Source organism: Dipteris shenzhenensis, chromosome 23 (genome assembly GCF_047967505.1).
Source record: "Dipteris shenzhenensis isolate YYH24624 ecotype China chromosome 23, Dip_SZ_1.0, whole genome shotgun sequence".
NCBI lineage: Eukaryota > Viridiplantae > Streptophyta > Polypodiopsida > Gleicheniales > Dipteridaceae > Dipteris > Dipteris shenzhenensis.
This window is the reverse complement of record NC_141618.1, coordinates 31,293,745-31,311,388: the sequence shown is the minus strand read 5'-3', so window position 1 is coordinate 31,311,388 and position 17,644 is coordinate 31,293,745. Positions and strand designations below refer to the sequence as shown.

The following is a 17,644-nucleotide window of genomic DNA, read 5'->3' as shown; positions in this document are numbered from 1 at the left end:
GTTTGACTCTGGTGCAATCAACCACATGACACTTAAGAAAGAATGGTTCTCTGATATCCATCCCAACTGGAACCCAAGAGAGAATGTCATGATAGGGGATGACACACCCCACAAAGTTGAAGGGATCAGTAGCATACCCTTGCACAATAATGTACGCACTACAAGGAGCATTGGAGATCCATTCTATGTCCCGACAATGGCACACAACCTTATCTCTTTTGGATATATGATTGAGAGTGATATGAAAGTCTTCTTCAACAAGCATGGATGCACCATGAGAGAGATCAAGAGTCTCGAATCCATTATTTATCAGGGTGTCAAGATTGGAAGAATGTTCAAGCTTTCTTCTGCCATTCCAATTTAGAGAGCCCTAGGAGTTCATCATCTAAATCAGGATGCCTATTTGAGTACAATGTGGCACAAGAGGTATGGTCACCTCAACTTTAGAAGCCTTATAGCCCTCAAAAAACAAAAATGGTATAGGGGCTTCCATAGTTGTACTTTTAAAAGGATGTACGTGAGGCTTGTTGCATGGGTAAGCAACTGGTGAAGGTGTTAATCTGGTTGCTTGCTTGGACAATGGGAGTGATGCGGTCATTTATCTTGGTTTGGGAGGCGGTAGGTGTAGCATGGATGAGTGGTAGTTTGACTATAATTTCTACTCTGCCTCAACAGTAGTGCCAGTGATACATCAGATTTCTTTGCCTACACAGTCAGACAGTATGCAGTCCACAGTGCCCACTAAGAGTAAAGCGAAAGAAAAGATTCTTGATATAGTAAATACAACAAGTACCATAGTCAACACTGAGATTCTTGAAAGTTCCACTTCCAATCTCAAAAGATCTGCTCGTGTGATTGAAAGGCACCTGAGAGGTGGACCTACAAGAGCAACTATGCATTCATGGCCAAAGTGATGGAATTTGATGAGCCAAACTCCTTCAGAGATGCAGTGCAATTCCCTAAGTAGCAACATGCAATGGAGGTAGAGTACAATGCTCTTCTTAAGAACCAGACTTGGACCTTGACAGAACTTCCTGCACAAAAGAAGCCCATAGGATGCAAATGGGTTTACAAAGTCAAACTCAACTTAGATGGTGAGGCCAAGTTGGTCACCAAGGCATATGCCCAAGAGCATGGCACAGATTATGAGGAGACCTTTGTACAAGTTGCAAAAATGACTACCATCCACATAGCCATAGCCCTTGCTAATTGGCCCATCCACTAGATGGATGTGAAGAATGCCTTCCTCAATGGTTTTTTGGATGAGGATTTCTACATGATACAGCCTCTAGGATGTGCTATTACTAGGATGGAATAAAAGGTTTGGATGTTGCAAAAATCACTTTATGGTATGAAAGAGGCTCCTCGTGCATGGAATGCAAGGATTCATCGTCATTTTTTGACATGTGGTTTTTAGACATCAAATTTAGATCCATCTCTTTACATTAGAAAGACTACAAAAGACATCCTTCTTATAGTGCTTTATGTTGATGACTTGATCATCACTAGCTCTGCAATTTACACATACCATTCTCAACACCCCCTATCAAATTGCACTGCATAAGAAGAGGGTGCTTTACAAACAGAAATTTTGGATTTTTTGAATGTTGCATAATGGCAACAGAAATAAAGATCAGAAAAGATGCACAAGAGTGCAAAAAGAGCACGTTGGAAAAAGTATGTACAAAGGTGTACAACTTAACCTTCATTTCCCCCTCTTAAGTTGCAATTGGCAAACACCAAGCTGATGTCAAAAGTGTGCAAACTTATTAAGGGAAAGTGGCTTGGTGAAGATATCTGCGACTTGTTCTTGTGTCGAACAATGTATCAAGTCAATTTCTTCACTAAGAACTTTCTCATGAACAAAGTGATAATGCTCTTCAATGTGTTTTGTTATGGCATGAAACACTGGGTTCTTTGCCAATTGAATGCTTCACATATTATTTGAATAGAGCAAAATGGTGTCTCCAGAAAGTATCTCAATCTCTGAAAGAAGCCTTATGAACCAAATTGCTTCACATGTTGCATTGGTGGATCCTCTATACTATGCTTTGGTGGAGGACAATGCCACTATTGGTTGCTTCTTGCTTTGCCATGACAAAGCTATGGAGCCAAGACTAAAGAAGTATCCACTATTGGATCTTCTATCATTTACACTTCCTGTCCAATTAGCATCTATATATCCATGGAAGTATAAGTCAATTGCATATATGTCTGGCTTCGTGATAGTTAATAGATCAAGCTGCCAATGAGTTGTCTGTACTGTAGAGGATCTGAAGCTGAATAAGTGTCAAGTGGTGATAACTTGATATTAAATTCCATAGGGGTAGGGAGTTGCTTGCAGTCATGTAGGTGAAACTGCTTAAGTACCTTTTGAGTGTACTTTCCCTGAGAAAGTGTGATCCTTGTGTCATCTCTCCATATTTCTAGACCAAGAAAATCATGGTGTTCCCATATCTATCCTTCATGTCAAACTTTGAGGTGAGATGACTCTTTGTTTTAGAGATGAGATGTCCATTGTAAAGGTTAAGGGACAAAACCTAACCCTAACCCTAAGGGGTTCATGTATATATTCCTATTTTCCTTGGAATACAATAAGTGTACTGTTAGTATCTTGTGTGCATTCCTCTCTATCCCTCTCTAATTTTTGTTAACAATTATTTCAATACTCCCCTTTGATTCTAACACTTTAATTATCTAACTCTAGTCTTCGAAGTCCTAGATTAGAGCATCAAGGTTCATGTTCTGAAGTGGGTAGTGGCTTCGTGAGGAAGTCCACCCACATTAAGTATGTTTGTGTGTTCTAGATGTGGATTATTGTCTTTGATTATTTCTTGAATTAAATGGAATTTTAGATCAGTGTGATTTGTCTTCTTTGAGTGCTTACGGTTGCTTTTGAGATATACACAAGAAAGGTGGTCACAATACACTATAATGGTACTTTGAAAGTAGTTGTAATTCTTCTAGAAACATCCGTATCCATAGTCCTTATTTAGTTTCTAAAGCCACTACTAGAAGTTTGATTTCAGTAGAAGATAATGTTACCAAGGTTTGTTTCTTTGATTGGCACATGACAACACCACCTACAAGCATAAAAGTAAATCCTGCAATAGACTATGAAGTATCTATTTCCCTCCCCATAATCTAAGGTAGAACCTCTTATGAGAGAGGTGAGTTGACGGGAGGGGTTGCGACATGTATATTAGTTCATGTAATTTTAAAAGCCGAAAATAGAAGAATACTTTTCTAATGAAATGAATTTTGATTTTTTCTATGTTCTTTTCAATGATATGAGGAGGGAAAATTGGAGGATTATGGGAGAAAATGATATTTTATGTTCAGAGATAGCCATAGCAGACTATCTCTTTCATTCTGAGCCTCTTCCTCAAGAGAGATGGGATTCGAGGTTCCTATAATTCTTGAAAAGTAATCAATGTAAGATAGAACTGAGATTAGATATTTTATTGCAATATCTTAGTATTCAATATAACCATATATTGTGTGCAACCAACCAGTGACCATATTCTACCACCATGCTGGATGCAATCCTAAAATAGTTTTTATAAAGGAAACTTTAGACCACTTATCATGTACTACCATCATGTTGGTTGTGATTCTAAAGCAGCTTGTATAAAGAAAGCTTGTATTAGAATGGCTGCAAAATTTTGACAACTCTGGCAATAATTATAGAGTTGTTTCATTAATAATTGAGCGGATACATCTCACACATTAAGGTCAAGTAACTTTGCCACCTCATTCCATTTTGATATTGCTGATGAATACTTATGTGAAACTTGGACCAAAAAACTATCCAAGTCTTGGTCAAAAGCTACACGTTTGTGATTCTCTTATCAAGGGATTAGACTTCGGAAGTGTTGATACATGCCTATCCATCCAAAAATTTGGGAGTTATGTCTTTGATACAAGCCAAAAAATGCACCATTCCATCAACTGAAATGCCTCATGGGACAATGTAAAATTGCTCTTGTTGGTGCAGCTCTAGGGATTGCATCACTCAACTCATATAAGGCCTATAAGGGATTTTTTATGGAGTGGGCTAGATGGCATAGCAAATGCTATTGCTAGGATGGCATGGGAGACCTTGACCCTTCCCACATAAAACGGGGGTCCCAACATCATAGACCAAGATTTGCAATGTAAGGCCTTGCTTTGCAAGTTTGTGGTTAGAGGTTTTATGCCTGGGGATGAGTTATGGGTTTTTTTTTTAATTCATTACATTTAGACTTGCAGCCCTGCCTCAGGTGGAGACTAGATGGACAACACCAGATGGATTTTCACTTCAACCCATCGTCTTAGATCTCCTTCCTCCTTGCTTATGGTCGCTATTATGAAAGCTTGGGATAGCTTCAGACTTACCCTTTGGAGAGGTCCTCCCTCCTCTCTCGAATATATTGAGAGGCAACCTATCAGGTGGAATGACAATTTATTTGATGAGCATTGTAGGTAGCTTGGTTTGTGTCATTATATGTAGTGGTCCAGGTGGGAGAGAGGCCCTGTTGCCTTTATAGGTTCTTGGAAAGCCTTCAAAAGGCTTCTAGAAGATCATCAACAACAATTGGTCAGTCACCTCAAAGGAATTCCAGGGAGGACACTTTAGGCGAGCGGGGTGTGGCGTAAGCTCCCCACGAGATGTTGGCACCAGAGCAAGAACCATAGCTTGCCATCGCCTAAAGCATTACCCCATAGTCTTTTTCTGCTTGCTACCTTTGATGGCATGAGGACTGGCTCCCGGCCCAGGCTCCCGGCCCAATGATGGCACTCTACAAACATCTAGGTTCCTTTATTTGTTTTCGATAGGCACTTCGTTGATATTCTTGGTCATTGGCAAGCGAGCAGCTAACATCACATTATGTGGCCATGCCCACTGCTTTGGCCTTGCCCTAGTCTCTCACTATGAAGGGTGTGTCCATTCACATATAGATAATCCTCTCTACCTTGCTTATTATAACATGTGTTAGGTCGGATTCATAAAAGCTAAATTGGATCTATGTGCAAACTTCTTGACCAAGGGTGGAAGCCTTGTGTTGGTCCAAGGTGAAAAGCATATGAAGGAAATGGGATGATTGTCCAAATCATGTCATGCACAAGATAATAAGTAAGATCAAAGAGTGAAACCATACTACCATCATACATGTAAAATCATACCTTGTACATGCCTAATATACAAAGGCATTACCCTTTGCAATCTATGTAAGCATGATTTTATGTGTACCCAATTTGACACTCTCCAAGATTCACATTGAGTGGGGGTGTTGAAAGAATCATGGTTTGTGGAGAACTCTCTAGAGGTTAAAGGAGAGTGCAAGCACATGATTCTCATGTGAAGAGACACATGTTGGGTACATGAAATGGGCCTCATAAATGCACTCACATGGAACTTGGCCTTTGTACTAGGTGGCCAAAGATGTAAACAAGTGTGTGGATATGGATGTAGCATGGATGGAGCTCTTGGCTTTATGCAAAGAGCCTAAGAGAGTCCAAGTGTATGGGATGAAATACAAGGTCATATCTCATTTGTGTGGTCGCACTTCTTACTCAAGCTCCTTGCACATTTGTACATGTAGACTTCTTCTCTTGCTGTACAAGATTCTCTTACTCTTCAAGTTTTAATGCTCTAGCTCCCTCTTTCATTGCGCATACTCTCTAGCTTTGAATTCGAACATTTTGGTGTTGCCTCAATTCAATTATCAATCTACCTTTGATGAAGTACAAGGATGAAGAGACAAATAAAGTGAGCATAAACCAGACGTTGGTCCGAAAGTTGAATTGATTGGCATGATGTAAGACTTTTGATATCAATTATCAAGACATTTTTCAAAAAGTGCAAGAAAGAAGAAATATGCCAACTTGAATTATGGTAGCACTCCTCAACTCAAACCATCATTCTCCCATCCACATTTCTACGATGAAGTTTCCTTGGATCTTTTTATAATCAATATTGTTTTAAAATAAGGGATAATTTATGTGCTAGAGCCTAGGATTGAATTTGTTGGCTATAAAATATATGTGTCCATGAGGACAAGAGGGGATTATAAGGAAAGCACCTCACATTTGTGAAATATGGCTATAATCATACTTACACATGATGTCATAGATAGATACTGAATGAAAAGGCTCCCATGTCATGCACACACTTTGGTCAAAAAGTGCATCTAGGATAATCATGCTAGAGTTGTAGGTTTACTATAGTAAGACACTTTGGATGACCTTTGGCATTGCTCCATTCCAATGAAAAGACTCCATGGCATGCACATGCTTTGTCGCAATCGATGGAGCTCCGTGTTCATTTACGGAAAGACTTTTGGACTTCTAAAGCTAGGGGGCTTGAAGATGCCAGGCTTTTGAAGGACTCTTGGCATGAGGATGACATTTGTCCTTGAAGCACACGCTTTGGTCATTAACTACATCTACTCTAGTCAAACTTTTTACATGACTTTTGGTCTTGCTCCACCTTAATTATCAAGTTCTTCAAAAGTTCTAGGAGCATGTCATGCACACACTTTGGTCAAAAAGTGCATCTAGGATAATCATGCTAGTTGCAACTAGTAGAGTTGTAGGTTTACTATAGTAAGACACTTTGGATGAGCTTTGACATTGCTCTATTCCAATGAAAAGACTCCATGGGGCACGCACATGCTTTGGCTTGTCACAATCAATGGAGCTCCATGTTCATTTACGGCAAGACTTTTTACAATACTTTTGGACTTCTAAAGCTAGGGGGCTTGAAGATGTCAGGCTTTTAAAGGACTCTTGGCATGAGGATGATATTTGGCCTTGAAGCACACGCTTTGGTCATTAACTACATCTACTCTAGTCAAACTTTTTACATGACTTTTGGCCTTGCTCCACTTTAATTATCAAGTTCTTCAAAAGTTCTAGGAGAAAGCTCTAAAGCTAGGGGGTTGTAAAGAAGTGGGATTTTTTGAAGGACACTTTGCTCTGTGTGTGTGTGAGCGAGAGAGAGAGAGAGAGAGAGAGAGAGAGAGAGAGCAAACTTGGATGTTGATATATCCTTCAACATTATGGCACATACTTTGGTCAATGATGACTTCTATTCTAGTCATTCCTATTAAAATCAACGGAGCTCCATCTTCACTACGCAAAGACTTCTTACATGCTTTTATTGGGCTTTTTGAAGGACTCTTGAATCACATGCTTGGGCCATTAATGACCTCGAGTCTAGTCATGCTTGTTGCAATTGATGGAGCTCCATGTTCACTACGGCAAGACTTCTTACGTGACTTTGGTCTCACGCCACTCCTTGGTCTCACGCCATTGCAATTGTCAAGTTCATCGGAAGTTCTAGACTAAAGTTCTAAAGCTAGGGGCCCTAAAGATGTGGGGCTTTTTGATCGTGAGAGAGAATTGTAATTCTGACATGTGCAACATTTTTCCTTGCGACCTTTTTGGCATGCCAAAGGCAAAGCCATAGAATGTTCTCGTACCATAGAATAGGTGAGGGGATTTAAGGTTTGTCCGTGAAATTTTCACCTGTTCAATTCCATACGAAGATTTCAAACCAACGTTTCCTTCGATTAGTGTTCTCGAATTATCTCAGGTTTGCGAATTAGTGTTCTCGAATTATGGCTTCTACACCAAGGTCCTCCTCGTCACTGACTCAGGCCTCAACTCTTAGAGCTATCTTTCACACTCACCAACAGAGCAGTTCCCCCTCTGCGCTATCTTTCACACTCACCAACAGAGCAGGGCCCTTTGCACTATCGGATAATAATATTTTTGTAGTTATGGGATGCCGTTCCTACGGCAAATGCAACGGCTCGAGTAGCCTATCCGGTGGTCTTAGCTATTCATTTTCTTGTCAGCCAGGTTGCTTTGAAGATGTTTGCTCCCCTCAAAGTTGGGGAGCTGATCCTGATTACAGCTTCGCGAGCTCCTCCTGCTGCTTCTCTTCGCTTCCAGCCGGATTGACACAATTATATTTAGAAGCGGCTGCAGTTGGACATTCGGAAGAATGTGGAGTGTCCACGATATTCGATCCATCACGCACGGATTTTTCGACTAATTCATATAGTCTGGACATCATATGGGGCATCATGTTTGAAAGTACAACTCAGAATTGCTCGACTGTGAGCACCACACCCGGATATGCTTGTGCCCAACATGCCGTTTGCACTAAGGTCGACAATTTGAACGCTTATGCCTGCCTTTGCTCTGAGAGTCCTGATTATTACGTCGGAGATGGATTCAAGAACGGAATTGGATGTCACGAAGGTCCCGACAGGCGTCGTCGTGGCAATCCTCTGTTTCGTGCTTCTCTGCTTTCTAAAGTCTCGAGAGGCAAGCCGTAGGAAGCGAACGTACTTCAGACTGCACGGTGGTCACAGATTGCAAGAGCTGCTGCCGGGCATTTAAGGGCAAGTAACGCCCAAACTCTTCGCAGAAGCTGAACTACAAAAGGCTACTCATAAATTTTCCGAGACAATGAAACTGAGAAGTGGTGGCTATGGAACCGTTTACAAGGGCATCCTCACAGATGGCTCCGTTATGGCAATCAAGAAGTCTAACCGCGCACAGAACCCTGTGGAAGCGGATCAATTCATCAACGAAATCATTCTTTGCTCCAACATCAACCACCGAAACATTGTTCAACTGCTCGGTTGCTGTCTCGAGGCACGAGTACCCCTCCTCATCTATGAGTACATTCCCAATGGAACGCTGTCGGAGCATCTGCGAGGCAAATTCGGTACTAACCTGAGTTGGGAAATTCGCTTGCAAATTGCGTGACAAACTGCAGACGCCATTACGTATCTACATTCTGCTGCATCTCCACCGATCATCCACGGGATATAAAATCTTCTAACATCCTCCTGGACCACGACTTCACCCCAAAAATTGCCGATTTCGGTGTGTCAAAACTAAGGGCACTCGATCAGACCCATGTCTCCACGGCAGTGTTGGGCACGTTCGGGTACTTGGATCCTGAATACTTTGAAACCTTGCGCCTCACTGACAAGAGCGATGTCTATAGCTTTGGGATGGTGTTACTCGAGCTAATAACTTCATTGCCGCCAGTGGCAATGGGCAGCAATCTAGGTTTACTGTGTGACAGAAAGTTGAGGAGAGGAGAGTTCTCTGAAATCATAGATCCCCATCTCGCAGCTTCGATGAGCGCACAAGAAAAGAGCTCCGTTTATCATTTGGCCAAGATTGCCCTCAGTTGCTTATCAATCCAAAGCGATAGCAGGCCGTCCATGAGAGAGGTTGCTGATCAATTGTATCGTATCCCATTACGCAGCTCATTTGTCGTGCAATCTCCAACTCGATCGTATGATGGAGTGAGCTCAGAAGAAGACGAGGGACTTCCACTATGTGTTACGCATGGATTGACCACATCATCAGCCTCCGAGATTCGAGAATGAAGGGAAGATTTGTATGTCAGAGGATATTGTGAGAGTGGAGGAAGGTAATGCAACGAAATAGGAGCTATGATTGTGGACTAAATTGGATGTAGTAGATAGTGAGATGAATGTGGTGACGGCAATTACTGTGCGCAGAAGATTAGGATGAGCCCCAGGGCCCGAATGAGCCTCTTCAGCCTATGGAATGTCTTGATAGTTGTTTTGCAATGCACTAATTTTATTTGCCTACCTTGAACTTTTCCGTTGATGTTTTTCTATGTTCTACATGGTTTAAAAGACGCCTTAGTTTTTAAAATTTTAGTGATTGCAATTGTAGTGATTGCTATTTTTTCGTTGAGGTAGTGCCATGATCGATGCATTATTCTTGAACAAAAGAATCACGATGGATAAATTTCAACGGATTCGGAGAAACTTTGAAGAAACTAAAGTAAGGTGAAACATAGACCCAAGTGTAGATCTCATCTTTAAAGAGATTCTTCCAAGCACGCTCTCACTAAAGAGAGAAGCTACCAAGAGCAACCAAGAGCAAGAACGCTCTCACTAAATGGAGGAGCTACCAAGAGCAACCAAGCATCTTATTTGAGAAGGAAGCTAACATCATCTTGCAAGATCAGATTCTTGGTATATACATCTTCTACCATTTAACTAGTTCTTGAGCCTACTTGGCACCTAGACACATTGTATAGGAATTTGTCCTCTTCGTTATGAGCTTGGGGGGTTCCAAGGTGTTGTGTTCTACAAAAGGACAGTATAAGCCTCCATTTGGCAACAGTGGTTTTATCAAGATGTAGGTGATGCATTCGTTATAGGCATTAGTTTCTCAATAACACCCCCTCAGGGTGGCTAATCACAAAGAGATCTTCTTCGAGCTGCATAAGGGTGGTAGGCTTAAGGGGAAGGCACAACATGTGCTCTCATGTTCTTGGTTTCTTAAAAGTCCAAGTGCTAGACCTAAAACAAAGGAAACTTGGTCACTAGGATTTATGATGATTCTCTATGTGCTTGAGCTAGGTGAGCCTCACTCACATGCATGTGTCGTATCCTTCTAGAGGACTATCTCCCTCGCCTTTCTTCACTTACACTAGTACCAAGGCCACTAACTAACAAGGCATTCTACTATTTACAAAATCAAATATCAGATATGGACATTTGTTCAAAGCTTTGTGTGTGACATGATCAAAGTGTCATAAGCAATCCTTAAACCATAGTTATGATAGCTCTAATACTAGTGTAAAGAAAGAAAAGGAGACTCGAATGGAAAATAGGAGACAAATGGAACCCAACTATTATAGCCTTTGCAATGAGCTTGAACTGCACCTTGTTAAACATGGGTGCCCTTTTTTCCTCCAACTTTCCTTATGCATTCAACTTTTGGATCACCAAGTGTAAAAAGTTGATCCCATCTCTATTCCTTAGTTTACCTTTATCAAAGGCCTTTTCAAGAGCTCACACTTGCTTGCTATTAAGCTTCAGGAAGTATTTTTTACGTAATTATAAACATTAAACATAAAATTGAACATGTTATCTTATATTTACTAGTCCTCTTCCTCTTCTTTCATGGTATCTTATATTTACTAGTCCTCTTCCTCTTCTCTCATGTGGCACAACATTTCACCTTCCATTTCTCAATAAGTTCACTTACCATCGTCTTCTTAGCCTAATCATAGGCAGCATATAAATTGATCCAGTAACAAGTAGACCACATAACACAATGTGAGCTAAGAAAAAAAGAGAAGATCACACTCACAAAAGGGAATTTTCAGCAAATAAATGTACATCACCTTCTTATTTGCAAGAGCCACTCATCAAGCACCAGATTACTTATGCATCACAACAAGACAAAGCAACTATAGACACGCCTGATAGATGCACAAAATAAGCATCTACTAGCGCATCTATTCGCGCATCTAATACAACAACTACATTGTGTTTTAGACGCGTTTATAAATGCGCAACAGAGTGAAAATTTTTACCGCAAGTTGATAAATGTGCATAACTGCTTTCCAAACATTGCCCATGATTTGGCAAAGCACATAATTTAAAAAAATATCAATGCTATGCACGTGTCATACATGATAATATGCTTTTTGCCAAATGCACATATATAAAAATTAAGTGAGGTCATGAGAATGAGACAATATATAAAATAGTTTTGCCAATATCAATGATGGGCTATAGTTCGATCTCATCCTCAATGAGATCAACCCTTTACCAAACTATCTACTTCAATATCCAAACCAATATGGAGATCTACAAATACATTCAGCCCACTACTAGTGCTACTATGCTGATCGAAATCAGCATCACCAATGGTAGGCTCGTCCTCATGGGTAGTGGTGTGAATATCTATATCTCCTAGCTCATGATCATCCTCATCTCTCGTATCACGATCATATTCACCTCCATGGCCATGATCATCCTCCATACACTCCATATTAGTAAATGTACTATACATCACTTTGGAATGTGGCGTAATAGGTATGAGGTGCGACCACCTATTATTATCCACCATTGGTCGATAGACAACCTCATTCAAACACAAAAACAAAAATGTTATTTTCCTTGCATGGAAGGTATCAAATATTAAAAAGTGAGTATTGTCCTAGGGCTTTGTCAACACTCATACAGAGCCACATTTATATGCTCTGCAACAAAAATCAGATTTGGTCATGCTTGTGCTTTACATCGTTGACATCATACTCATCGACTGTAATTTGTAGCAAGCAGTGCACTCCACCTTGTGTTAGACCTTTGACATGATAGATTTGGGCCTCTTATACTACTATCTTGGCATTAAATTTTGGCAAACCCAAGGGGGGATTTCTATGCCACAGACCAAATATTTGAAGGGGTTGTTGCAGAAATTTAAGATGGAGAATAGTAAGCCTATGGTGGCCACTCCATTGGAAAAAGGACTAAAGTTGATTAAGCATGATGAGGCTGAAAAGTTTGATGGTACTTTGTATAGGCTGCTGGTTGGTAGTTTGATTTACTTATGCTCTATGTGGCCACACATTGCCTATGTCACAAGGCATCTATCTTAGTTCATGCATTTTCCCATAGTCATGCATTGGAATGCAGCGAAGAGGGTACTCCGTTATGTACATGGTACACTTACCTAGGGGCTACATTATGCTCTAGATGGTGACGTTTTTTGAAATGGCTTTACAATTGGTTAGGGGACATAGATGATTGCAGGTCCACTTCTGGCTATTGTTTCTCACTGGGCTCAGCATGTATCTCATTGCTCAATATGAAGAAAGACCGAGTGTCTCTCTCCAGTAGTAGTGAAGTAGAGTACATAGATGCGAATTCAGCCACTATGGAATGTATGTGGTTGAGGAAGCTTCTGCATGACTTGCATCATGCTCAGAATGGGGACGCAACTCAGATCTTTTGTGACGGCCAAAGTTGCATTGCTATTGGAAACAATACTATATTTCATGCTTGCATGAAACACATAGAAAATCACTATCATTATGTGTGGGATTGTATTACAAATGGCTTCATCGACCTCACATATTGTTCCTATGAGGACAATGTGGTCGATATCTTCACGAAAATCCTGTCAATGCCTCTTTTCACACGACATCGACATGGCTTGGGGATACAAGACATACAAACAATGTCAAGGGGGTTGTAAAATGACATGGTTTTCTTTTGTACTCCCATAGGTTGCTATATCCACATGTGGATGAATTTGTGCAACCATGGTACTTTAGGTACTTCAAGTACTATTGAGACTAGACTCCAAAGTAAGAGTGTCGTACACCTGTCCGAAACCTGAGCCTCCCTCCTTGCAAGGTATAATCCTTTAGGCGTCAAAGTAGATTCCTCCAAGCAATGAATCAAGGTCATCCTTCAGTAAGGTCCTTGCCTTCAAGCTCCACTTCTCGTGAACTTCCGATCAGGGCTTTGATACCATGTTAGGAATGAACCTATACAGAGGGTATCCCATAGCGGAAGACTTAAGAGCATCCCAGGAATTCACACGGAAGTGTTTAACTATAGAATCAATACTTCTTTACTTGTGTGTACTTCACAACCATGTGTGTGTGTGTGCGCAAATCAGTAAATAGACAATGCTCCAAGAAAGATATAGAATCCATAGAAAGTATATTTTCGTTCAAAACCGAACACAATACAAAAGAGAGATCCAAAGTCCCACCAAATCGTGGTCCTCTGATCATACCAAAAGCTCTCATACTATCTCTTTGGCGCTCCTAGATTCTTGAGCCCATGTGCTTCTCTCTCAGCTTTTGTAGACCCTCTGTCTTGTGATCTCTCCACCATGCTCAAATGGCTCCTTATATAGGGAGAACCCTCGTCCAAAACAGCTGACCTAGTAGGGAGAATTGGGCCGATCCAATTAGTCCCCCCATCCGACTATGCTGGCCTGTAAAACCCCCTAGTGGGGGCACACACTTTTGACATCTTTGTGGGGGAAGAGGGAGGGGTGTAGGGAAATATAAGTTTTTACCACTAAACATCTTTGTGGGGGAAGAGGGAGGGGTGTAGGGAAATATAAGTTTTTACCACTAAACATTAAAACTATACACACACACACATTTGACTAGTGATGGTTGGTTGTCTACCAAGCGTGCATGAACTAAGCCCAACCTATTGCTAGTTTTTTGCCATGGTAGGGAAACAAATGAATGTTACCCATTGGTGAATATTTGAAGACAGTCTAATCTATATCATCTAAATTTTCTTATGGTCTAATCTAACTAATTGAGGAAGGACATAGATTTAAGTAAAGGGGGGACATAGTGCGCTTTTGGTGGTATCCTTAGAAGCTTAAATAGAGGTGTTTTATTATGCTACATGGATCGTTGCCACCTATCATTATGTAGCTTCGTTGTCTATCACTGCGCAACACAATCTTTTGTTGCGCTGAACACCATGCTGGTTTGATCAATGATGTTGGCATGGAGCGACCACCACGTTGGCTTGACTATATCACATAACTTTTGCCTTGCCACCTATCATTGCACAGCTTTGCCATCTATTGTTTTGCAACACAATCTTTTGTTGCACTAACCATCGTGCTGGTATGAGCAATGATGTTGGCATGGAGAGACCACCATGTTGGCATGAAGAACACCATGGCATGTCAATCCATAAAGGAGGCCCCTCAAGGTCCATATCCGCAACCACCGTGTTGGTTGTTGAAGCTATTTTATTTAACCAAGGAAAATATAATCTTATTTTGGAACTATTTTAGTCCTTGTGCAACAATTTCTCAACCACTGCATTGGTTCTTAGAGCTATTTTAGTTCCAAGCTAAGGAAAATGTAGAGATTTGCAATTTATGATAGTTTCCTTGCAACCACCGCGCTGGTTATTGTTGTTATTGTAGTTCTAAATCAAGGAAAATATACTCCTATTTTGAAGCTATTTTAGTCCTACTAGTCCTTGTGAGATCCTTGTGCAACAATTTCTGCTAGTTCTTGGAACTATTTGAGTTCCATGCTATTTTAGTTCCAAGCTAAGGAAAATGTAGTCCTATTTTAGAGCTATTTGAGTCCTTCTACAACAATTGCTTGTGCAGCAATCGCACCGGTTGCACTGGTTGCAATAAATCATAAATGAGGGCACTTGTGAACCCTTTTCACTACAGTAGCAATAGTTTTTTCAACACTTTCTTGTGCAACAATCCCTATGGTTGCAATAAAATGCAAATCAGGGAAGAAATATGCCATTTATGCTTCTTTAGAGCCACTTTTACTACCGAAGTAACAACAACAATAGTTTTTGTGATAATGGTACTACATTGAACTTGAAACAAAAGAAATTACATCCGATAGCATTTGCAATAATAGTTTTACATCGAAATTGAAACAAAATAAATTACATCCAAAGCAAACATTTAACAAAAGAGATTACATCCAAAGATGCCAACACTTTGTCTTTGTGACACTTCTTTAAACACTTTTAGCACTTATCAACACCACCGCTGTGGTGGGACCTGGTGTCACTTTTTGCCCTTGTTAGCACTTTCTTACACTTTTGACTTGGTGCCTCATATGTAGGGGACAATACGAGCACCGTGTAGTTAGCACTTTCTTATAATTTAGACCAAAAACTCCTCGTATGCAAGGGACAATACGAGCACCTTGTAATTGAACATACCCTTACTCATAGCAACTTCCTTCAAGGCGCTAGGAGAGAGAACTCAACTTGGTGGTGAGCTCCGTATAATCGAGCACAACCTTTGACAGTGGGCAGGAGAACTCAATCTAGTGGTGAGCTCTCAGTGTGTTAGAGCGCACCACTAAGTTGAGTTCTCCTTCCCCAGTGCCGAAGGTTGTGCTCAATTACGAGTGGCTCTCCACTAAGTTGAGTTCTCTCCTAGTGCCTAAAGCAATAGAAATGATGGAAATTTGTAGCTGAGAATGGGATCAAATGTGATGGGCGTGAAATTCATTCTGCAATTTTCCCCATTAAAACCTGTTTCTCTTGTCTCCCCATCCTGCAACTCCCTTGGTCATGGCTATGGCTGGTGGAGTCTTGCAGAATGAAGAGCCAAGGAAAACAATGGATCCCATATAAACTTGGGCAGCATTATGAAGGGGCATCAAGGTTGTAGTAGAAGATTCATCACAGGGTGGAAGGGGGCTTGGAGAGCGTGGAAGGGGGTAGGAGAGGGATTATCTTGGGTGCGGTGAATTATTTCTCTTCCCCTTAAGGCCTTTATATAGCTAGACTTGCCACCCTCCTACTCTTTTCCCCTTTGTTTCTTATGTTTGTTTGTGTGACTCGAGGTGCCTATCGCTGCTAAGAGCACACAATCCAGCCGCTAGATTTTGTTAGTAGCCCAGCCTAGCATAGGAAGTCATATACATTATCTTCTAGCCATGACTTGCGATTAGATGGTTGCCATGGGAGAATTTCTCAGTCATTGGAGCCAAGATCATAATAATTCAATGGGATGACGGGGGAGGAGTGGTGGCACATGCACCCAACTTGCTGGTAGCCTAGCCTAGTGTAGGCAATCATATACATCATTGTCTAGCAATGACGTGCGATTAGATGGTTGCCATGGGAGAATTTCTTGGTCATCAGAGCCAATATCATAATAATTCAATGGCCATTATAACTAGAAATTCTAAAAATTCTAACAGTCTGATATGTTCGTACAATCTAACTCCAGCTTAATGTTAATCTGAGCATGTGAATTAGATGGTCCCTCATGCAAAGTCATTGTTATTACAATTTGATTCCAACTCAATTCTACTGTGAACTAGATGGTCCCTCATGTAAAGTCGTTGTTATTACAGTCAACTGCCTTGAAGAAAGGAAAGATCAAAACAAGACATCAGATTAGCATTGAGGCAGTTCATCAAACTATAATAACAATAGTTCTTGGTCATAAGAACAAGAACTATTGTTATTAGAGTATGATGAACCGACTGAATGCTAATCTAAGCTTGTGAACTAGATGGTCCCCCATGCAAAGTCATTGTTATTACAGTCTAATTCTGACTCAATGCTAATCTGAGCCTGTGAATTAGATAGTCCCTCATGCACAATCATTGTTATTACAGTCTGATTCCAATTGAATGCTAATCTGAACCTATGAATTAGATGGTCCCTCATGCACAGTCATTGTCACTAAATCAAGATGGTTGTTTGGATTAGTATACTGTTTGGGATTTACATTTCCCCTATTTCGGATTCCTTTGGGATTTATTGATTGGGATTTACTAAAACAAGTGTGGTGGTTGTTTTGGATTTACTAAAGGTTATATTTTGTGGGGGTTGCAGTTAATCCTAAACCATATGATCCATTTTAGGATAGCAAGGCGGTAGTGCAGGGTAAATGGTCACCACCGCAGTGGTTGGTTGCACACTAGTATATGAATTACCACCAGCGCGGGGTTTGCTTCTATTATTTCAAGATGAATTGGTTGGTTTCACACTAGGATAGTAACTGCCATGACTGTGGTTGTTTGCTTCTATTATTACAAGATGAATTGGTTGGTTGCACACTAGCATATTAATTTCCACCAACACGGTGGTTTGCTTCTATTATTACAAGATGAATGGCATGCAATTCATTCGTTTAGGATTTGTGGTCACCCATGGATTTGTGGTCACAGCTCGATGGTTGAAATTTGACAATAGTTAAAGAGAACCCGCCTGAAGGGGATGCCATAAACAAATGCATTTTCCAATATTTCACCAGCCTGGTGGTTGAAATCTGACAATAGTTAAAGAGAACCAACCTATTTGTGGGA

At 40.7% G+C, this 17,644-nt stretch overlaps 1 pseudogene; it reads left to right on the top strand.

Annotated features, from left to right (window-relative positions):
- The first annotated feature begins 7,604 nt into the window (after positions 1 to 7,604).
- LOC147887250 (wall-associated receptor kinase-like 14) lies at positions 7,605 to 9,620 on the top strand (annotated as a pseudogene).
- The last annotated feature ends 8,024 nt before the right edge of the window (positions 9,621 to 17,644 follow it).